Here is a 7357-nt window from a genome sequence, read left to right as displayed (position 1 = left end):
GGCTTTCATCTAGCAGTTATTAATAACTATACTTGTCTGGTAAGCCTGTTGGCAGAATGTTGGCACTGATTTGAAACATTCAGGAAATAATGAACGTTTATTAAAGGATTAGTTCACTTTAAAATGAAAATTTCCTGATATTTTACTCACCCCCATCTCATTCAAGATGTCCATGTCTTTCTTTCTTCAGTGGAAAGGAAATTAAGTTTTTGAGGAAGATATTCCAGGATTTTTCTCCACATAATGGACTTCAATGGCAACCAACAGTTGAAGGTCCAAATCAATGCAGTTTCAAAGGAGGGGCTTCAGAGGCTCTGCACGATCCCAGACGAGGAATAGGGTCTTATCTAACAAAACTATCAGTCATTTTCAAGAAAAAATAAACATTTATATACTTTTTAACCTAAATTGCTCATCTTGCGTTGCTCTGTGATGTGCCACGGATTGTGCAGTCACGTCGGAAAGGTCACACTAGACGTAGGCGAACGTGCGAGGACTAATACAAACGCCCTTTACAAAAAAACCTCCATCTCCAACTTTGAAATTGTCCGACATCGTTGTTTTACCTTTTTTTCCTAAAGGATGTTTGTATTTTTCACACGAGCGCTTTGTAAACACGGGGGCGGTGCTTCTGTCTACGTCTAGTGTGACCTTTTCGACGTGATTACGCAATCCGTATCGTGTCCTACTGCTCTCCCTGCACCGCTCTAACATACTTCTTTGCCACTCCAGACCTCCTCATACAATACCACAGCTCCTCTCTTGGCACCCTGTCATATGCTTTCTCTAAATCTGCGAAGACACAATGCAGCTCTTTCTGACCCTCTCTGTACTAGGGTGACCACCATCAAACAAACCAAATGTGGGACGATTACTAAGTTTGTGTGGGACAATGTGGGACATGTTACCAACACTAAAACATAACCTGAAACTGTTGTATAATCTTAAATTCAACATCACTGAGCCCAAAGGCAGCAGGCATCATGCAGATAACTACTTTTGAAACAGTTATGTCCAAGTGCAACTAAAATCCAACTAAATAAATAATGAAACAAATAAAACAACATTAAATTAGTTAATCTTATATATTAATTATATATATATATATATATACCTACTAGTGACGTGTTTACTCGTTTCTTTTCAACCATTGGATATGGTTTAAAAAACGGCTTTTGTATTTGTGTAAGGTGGGATGTTACTTCTGACGAAGCGCTGTTAAATATAGGTGAAAAACGATTTATTGACATTTACACCTGCTTGAATATTGGGGACTGACATATTCAAAATACATGTAAAATCAAATTTGCACTTGTGGTGCATTGCCATATCTGCACTAAATGGGCCGCATTCATGAAACATCATGAATTTATGTAAAACATATGAAAAACTATTATTGTTCAAATCCACGTAATGCTGCATTGCTTATACTAATAACAATTCATATATTACTTAATCTATTAATCATACATAATGTTCATCAGTTGCTGATGCAGTAATCATTAATAAATGGTTTAGTTCTTCATGAGTCATACATTAACTCATGATTATCTGTGCATTAGTTGAGCATGAATTAATGCAGATTAGTGCACCCGTATTGTAAAGTGTTACCGGATAAATATTTCAATTTGTAGTTTACTGCATTGTTGTCAGATAACCTCATTATATGCATCCTTGACTCTTGAATCTCGAAAATAAAAACAGTTTTGAGTGAAGAAAGACATGTTAAAAGTTGTGGATGATATTTCAGACAGGAAACTATAAAGCAGTGTGTATTGTGCATAATAAAAACACTATATGGGGAATGAAATTGTTTGCAAAACATTTGGACAAAATGTCCTAAGTACACTTTTTTTAGGGAATGGGTCAATTTTGGAAAGACTTAGAGACAACCTGTTGCAAATCGCAAGTCTCTTCCACCTGCCAGAATCTGTTGTGTCTTTTGTTTAGTTTAAAAACAGAAATGGTGACGATGATGTCATCCCCGAGCTCACCTGCTGAGGATTGTAGGAAACTAAAGGGATGAAGGCCTCGGGCTCCTTTGCCATGGCACATTCATCAATGAGTATCTGCCGGAAATCCATGACCTCCCAGATCTCGCGGTTCAATGCTGAGGCGCAGGTGCACAGAACTACATCACACTTCCTGATCTCATGCTGATGAGCTTCCTTCAAAGTTCCCTTTCAAGGGAACTCGCGCTGCGTCAAAACGCTTTGAGAACGCTTCTGCGTGATTGCGTCTTGAAGCACTTGTGGAATCAGTCCAATGGACAGACGGAACGTCATAGACGGGTGACGTCATAGACCGGAAACTATAAAGCACCCGTGAACACAAACAGAACTAGCTTCTTTGCCTTCAAGAAGCGCTCTGTGTGAATCTTGTCTGTAAAAACTGGTGTTTTTTGTCTGTCTTTAGAAAAAGTTAGGCAGGAGTTTTCCACCTTTGTTCTTGTAAAAGAAAAACATAAAAGTAAAACAAACGTGACAGCAATTCACTGGATGTGTTCATCCCTGCCCTCATTTCATTACGGGTGGGGATGCATATGTGTGTTGACTGTTCGTTAAGCCGCCGGGCGCTCTCCGACGAGGGCGCTTCGGCTCGCGTTCCCCGCGGCTCAGGTCCCTTCTGCCGAGGCAGAGCGGCGGCTTCAGTCGTGGGGATCGCAAATAGGTCCGGCAGAGGGGTTAGAGACGGGCATCGCCCTTTCTCTGCCTTCACCTGCCGGATCCAGTGTTTCATCTCAGGGTTGGAAGCACGCTTGCGGTTCCTTCCGCCCCGGGTGAAGCGCAGAGACATATGTATGTGCGTCAGCTTTCATAAAAAAGGAGTGGGCGGACATTCATTGATAAATTTCTCAAATGTGTAAGAAAAGCACGTAGCGAAAAAGAGAAAATAACGACTCGGATCTCATATTTGCCGAGGCAACATGTACAGTCTGCAATATAAACACTGCATCTCACGTTTTGCCGAGGCAGCGTGTAGACTGCTAAGAATAACGGATTTGCAGAGCTCGTGTTTCCGAGGCAACACGTAGATTACAGTCTGCAATATAGTAGCGTTTGATCTTGCGTTTTGCCGAGGCAGCGCATAGATCAGGGTCTGCTAAAAAATATAATAGACAGAGCTCGTGTTTGCCGAGGCAACACGTAGATTACATTTTGAAATATAAGAGAAATCAATGGATCTCGTGTTTGCCGAGGCAACACGTAGATCATGTTGCCACAATGCATTTATAAATGGGGGAAAGAAGGAAGAGAAAAAGAAAAAGAGAAACCTTTTTCTCTGTTCCTATGTTTGACTCCTCTTTGCATTTTTCATGCCAATGAATATTCAGCCAAAAGAGTGAACATCTGAGTGGTTTTGAATGCATTTCATTTTGACAAATTAAATCATATTTCTTTGTGGCTTGAGAATTCTTTATATATGGAACATATATATACATATTTCAAAAAATCCATGGTTATGGTAAGAGCATGCGCTGAGTGCTTCGTGCCCTTTCTAATTCCAAAATGTGGAAGCAGAGTGAAGTTCTCTTCAGGCAAGGCGGTATTGAAAGACAGTTATTGTCATAAAGAGGGCTTTGTCAAAGTAAAACTCCTGATGCCATCAATGTCAGGTTTCTGAGGGAAACCCTCCGTAGGAAGGCGGTGTTCACCACATTATACGCTGCCCATCTCCCTTCGGGGCCCTCAAGGGGACCATTCTGCCAACCTCGCCATTTCATGTGTTTCGGGGCGCAGTGGTCTCTGGCGAACACATATCTCAGGGTCCACCCGGAAACGTAGTGGTCCTGGGATGTGCGCCCCCTCAGAGGAGGGTCCTAGAGCAGTCAGGCCAGTTGTTCCCTGCGCCTTCGTGCTTCAGGGCACTGCGCTTGCTGCTTGTGGTACACCAGAGGCCAGTCTTGAGAGACTGGTATCTCTAATATTTCTGACGATATAAATATCATGTCTCTGAGGGTCCCTTCCGTAGGAAGGCGGTGTCCACCTCATTATACGGTGCCCGTCTCCCTTCCGTGCCCTCAGGGGGACCATTCTGCCAACCCTGCCACCTCGTGTGTTTCAGGGCGCAGTGGTCCCTAACGAGCACATATCTCAGGTTCCACCCGGAAAACGTAGTGGCCCTGGGATGTGCGCCCCCTCTGAGGAGGGTCCTAGAGCAGTCAGGCCAGTTGTTCCCTGCGCCTTCGTGCTTCAGGGCACTGCGCTTGCTGCTTGTGGCCACGGGCCAGTCTCGAGAGACTGGTATCTCTAATATTTCTGACGAGCTCATATCTCAGGTTTCACCCGGAAAACGTAGTGGCCCTGGGATGTGCGCCCCCTCCGTGGAGGGTCCTAGAGCAGTCAGGCCAGTTGTTCCCTGCGCCTTCGTGCTTCAGGGCACTGTGCTTGCTGCTTGTGGCCAGAGGCCAGTCTCGAGAGACTGGTATCTCTAATATTTCTGACAAGCTCATATCTCAGGTTCCACCCGGAAAACGTAGTGACCCTGGGGTGTGCGCCCCCTCCGAGGAGGGTCCTAGAGCAGTCAGGCCAGTTGTTTCCTGCGCCTTCGTGCTTCAGGGCACTGTGCTTGCTGTTCGCGGTATGTCAGAGGTCAGTCTTGAGGGACTGGCACCATGGCAGAATCTGTTAGGTTTCATGGCAGCTGCGTCCGACGGGGATACCTTTTTGGCCTGCTGAGCATGAGACCGTGACAGTGGTGGCTCATAACCAAGGGGTTTCCCTGAGGGGATACCTGCTCCGCATGATGGAAGTCACGCGGCGATTATTTCGTGCTTTAGTTATGTGGAAAGATCCTTGGTTTATGCCCTAAAGGCTGGTATTGGGGACTCATGTTCGTCGCGTTACGCTAACGACAGAGTTTTCCTTTGCGGGCTGGGGGTAGAAATCATGAGTGGTCACTCTCTAGAGCAATATAACACTGCATCTCATGTTTTGCAGAGGCAGCGTGTAGATGCAGTCTGAAAAAAGAAAGAAAAAAAAGGAAGCACATCTCAGGTTCCACCCAGAAACGTAGTGGTCCTGGGATGTGCGCCCCCTCCGAGGAGGGTCCTAGAGCAGTCAGGCCAGTTGTTCCCTGCGCCTTCGTGCTTCAGGGCACTGCGCTTGCTGCTTGTGGTACACCAGAGGCCAGTCTTGAGAGACTGGTATCTATAATATTTCTGACAATTTCAATATCATGTCTCTGAGGATCCCCTCCATAGGAAGGCGGTCTCTACTTCATTATACGGTGCCCGTCTCCCTTCGGTGCCCTCAGGGGGACCATTCTGTCAACCCTGCCACCTCGTGTGTTTCGGGGCGCAGTGGTCCCTAACGAGCACATATCTCAGGTTCCACCCGGAAACATAGTGGCCCTGGGATGTGCGCCCCCTCCGAGGAGGGTCCTAGAGCGGTCAGGCCAGTTGTTCCCTGCGCCTTCGTGCTTCAGGGCACTGCGCTTGCTGCTTGTGGTACACCAGAGGCCAGTCTCGAGAGACTGGTATCTCTAATATTTCCGACGATATCAATATCATGTCTGGGGGGGACCATTCTGCCAACCCCGCCACCTCGTGTGTTTCGGGATGCAGTGGTCCCTAACAAGCTTATATCTCAGGTTCCACCCGGAAACGTAGTGGCCCTGGGGTGTGCGCCCCCTCCGAGGAGGGTCCTAGAGCAGTCAGGCCAGTTGTTCGTTGCGCCTTCGTGCTTCAGGGCACTGCGCTTGCTGTTCGCAGTATGTCAGAGGTCAGTCTTGAGGGACTGGCACCATGGCAGAATCTGTTAGGTTTCATGGCAGTTGCGTCCAACGGGGATACCTTTTTGGCCTGCTGAGCATGAGACCATGACAGTGGTGGCTCATAACCAAGGGGTTTCCCTGAGGGGATACCTGCACCGCATGATTGAAGTCACGCGGCGATGCCTTCGTGCTCTAGTTATGTGGAAAGATCCTTGGTTAACGTCCTAAAGGCCGGTATTGGAGACTCATGTTCGTCGCGTTACGCTAACGACAGAGTCTTCCTTTGCGGGCTGGGGGAGCGATCATGAGTGATCCTGCTGAGGCAGGGGCTGAGGCCCGGGTAAATATAGACTCCACACCGAGGTGGCGGAGCTCTTGTGGTTATCCAGCTCCTCCGGGACTGGACACCATGATACGGGAATGGCCGAGGCCACCCTGTACACCTTTACCCGATTGCTCTGCTTCTGGGAGTTCTGGAGAGAATTCGCCGAGACGTGGCTCGTCTGCTGTTTATAGCTCCGTACTGGCGGGCCCGAGTAGGGCCCAGACCTAGTTTCTCTTCTGGATGGCTCTCCGCTGGAGATTCCGTTCAGTTGGGAATTTAACTCTTAAGTGAGAGGTTTGATCATCACCCCTGCCAGGAGGGTGAAACTGGGCCTGGCCTCCGAGGGGGCCCAGCCCATAAGTTCAGGTCTCTCAGCCGAGGCTGTTGAGACCATATATCACTCCAGAGCTCCGTCCACTAGGAAACTGTATTCTAGCCACATTGAAGGTGTATGTGGCAGCCTTAGCTGCTTTCCACGCTCCTTTTGGGTGAGGTTTCTTTGAGGAGACACCCGCTAGTTACTTGTTTCCTTCGTGGCTTTTTGAGGCTTAGATCTGCAGTCAAGGGTTTGTGCCCGGCATAGGAAAAGTTCTCTTCATCCTAGGCCCGGCTATGTTGCTGGGGAAAAAATTCTACTAGCATTGTAATACCTATAGTACTGCTGGCCTTTGTCCTCCTCGGCGTCAGACCAAGGGAAACTAATCTGCTTTGACCACTCCTGGGGTGCAGGTGCTATCGTAGTAGTGTGCACTTTTGATTTCACACATACGGTCACATGCTCTTATGGCGGCGTTGGTATTGCGTTCTCAAAGCGTTTTGACGCAGCGCGAGTTCCCTTGAAAGGGAACGTCTCAGGTTACGTATGTAACCATGGTTCCCTGAGAGGGAACGAGACGCTGCGTCACCCTGCCATATTCCCTGTGTGCCCGTGAGCGACTTCTTTCAGGCTTTTTCAGAAGCTAGTTCTGTTTGTGTTCACGGGTGCTTTATAGTTTCCGGTCTATGACGTCACCCGTCTATGACGTTCCGTCTGTCCATTGGACTGATTCCACAAGTGCTTCAAGACGCAATCACGCAGAAGCGTTCTCAAAGCGTTTTGACGCAGCGCCTCGTTCCCTCTCAGGGAACCATGGTTACATACGTAACCTGAGATGTTTTCCTGTAGCTGCAAAGACATATTTTGTAAGTTATACCAACTACTGATTTGTTTGCTCCACCCAAACTCAGGGGGGGGGGGGGGGGTTGTATCAAATTACCAAAGTAAAGTTTCTTAATTCAACTGCACTAGCACAGAAAATTTTTTGGACACATCTGATT

Source organism: Gobio gobio (assembly GCF_949357685.1).
Source record: "Gobio gobio genome assembly, chromosome: 2".
Lineage (NCBI taxonomy): Eukaryota > Metazoa > Chordata > Actinopteri > Cypriniformes > Gobionidae > Gobio > Gobio gobio.
Note: the sequence above shows the minus strand (reverse complement) of the source record.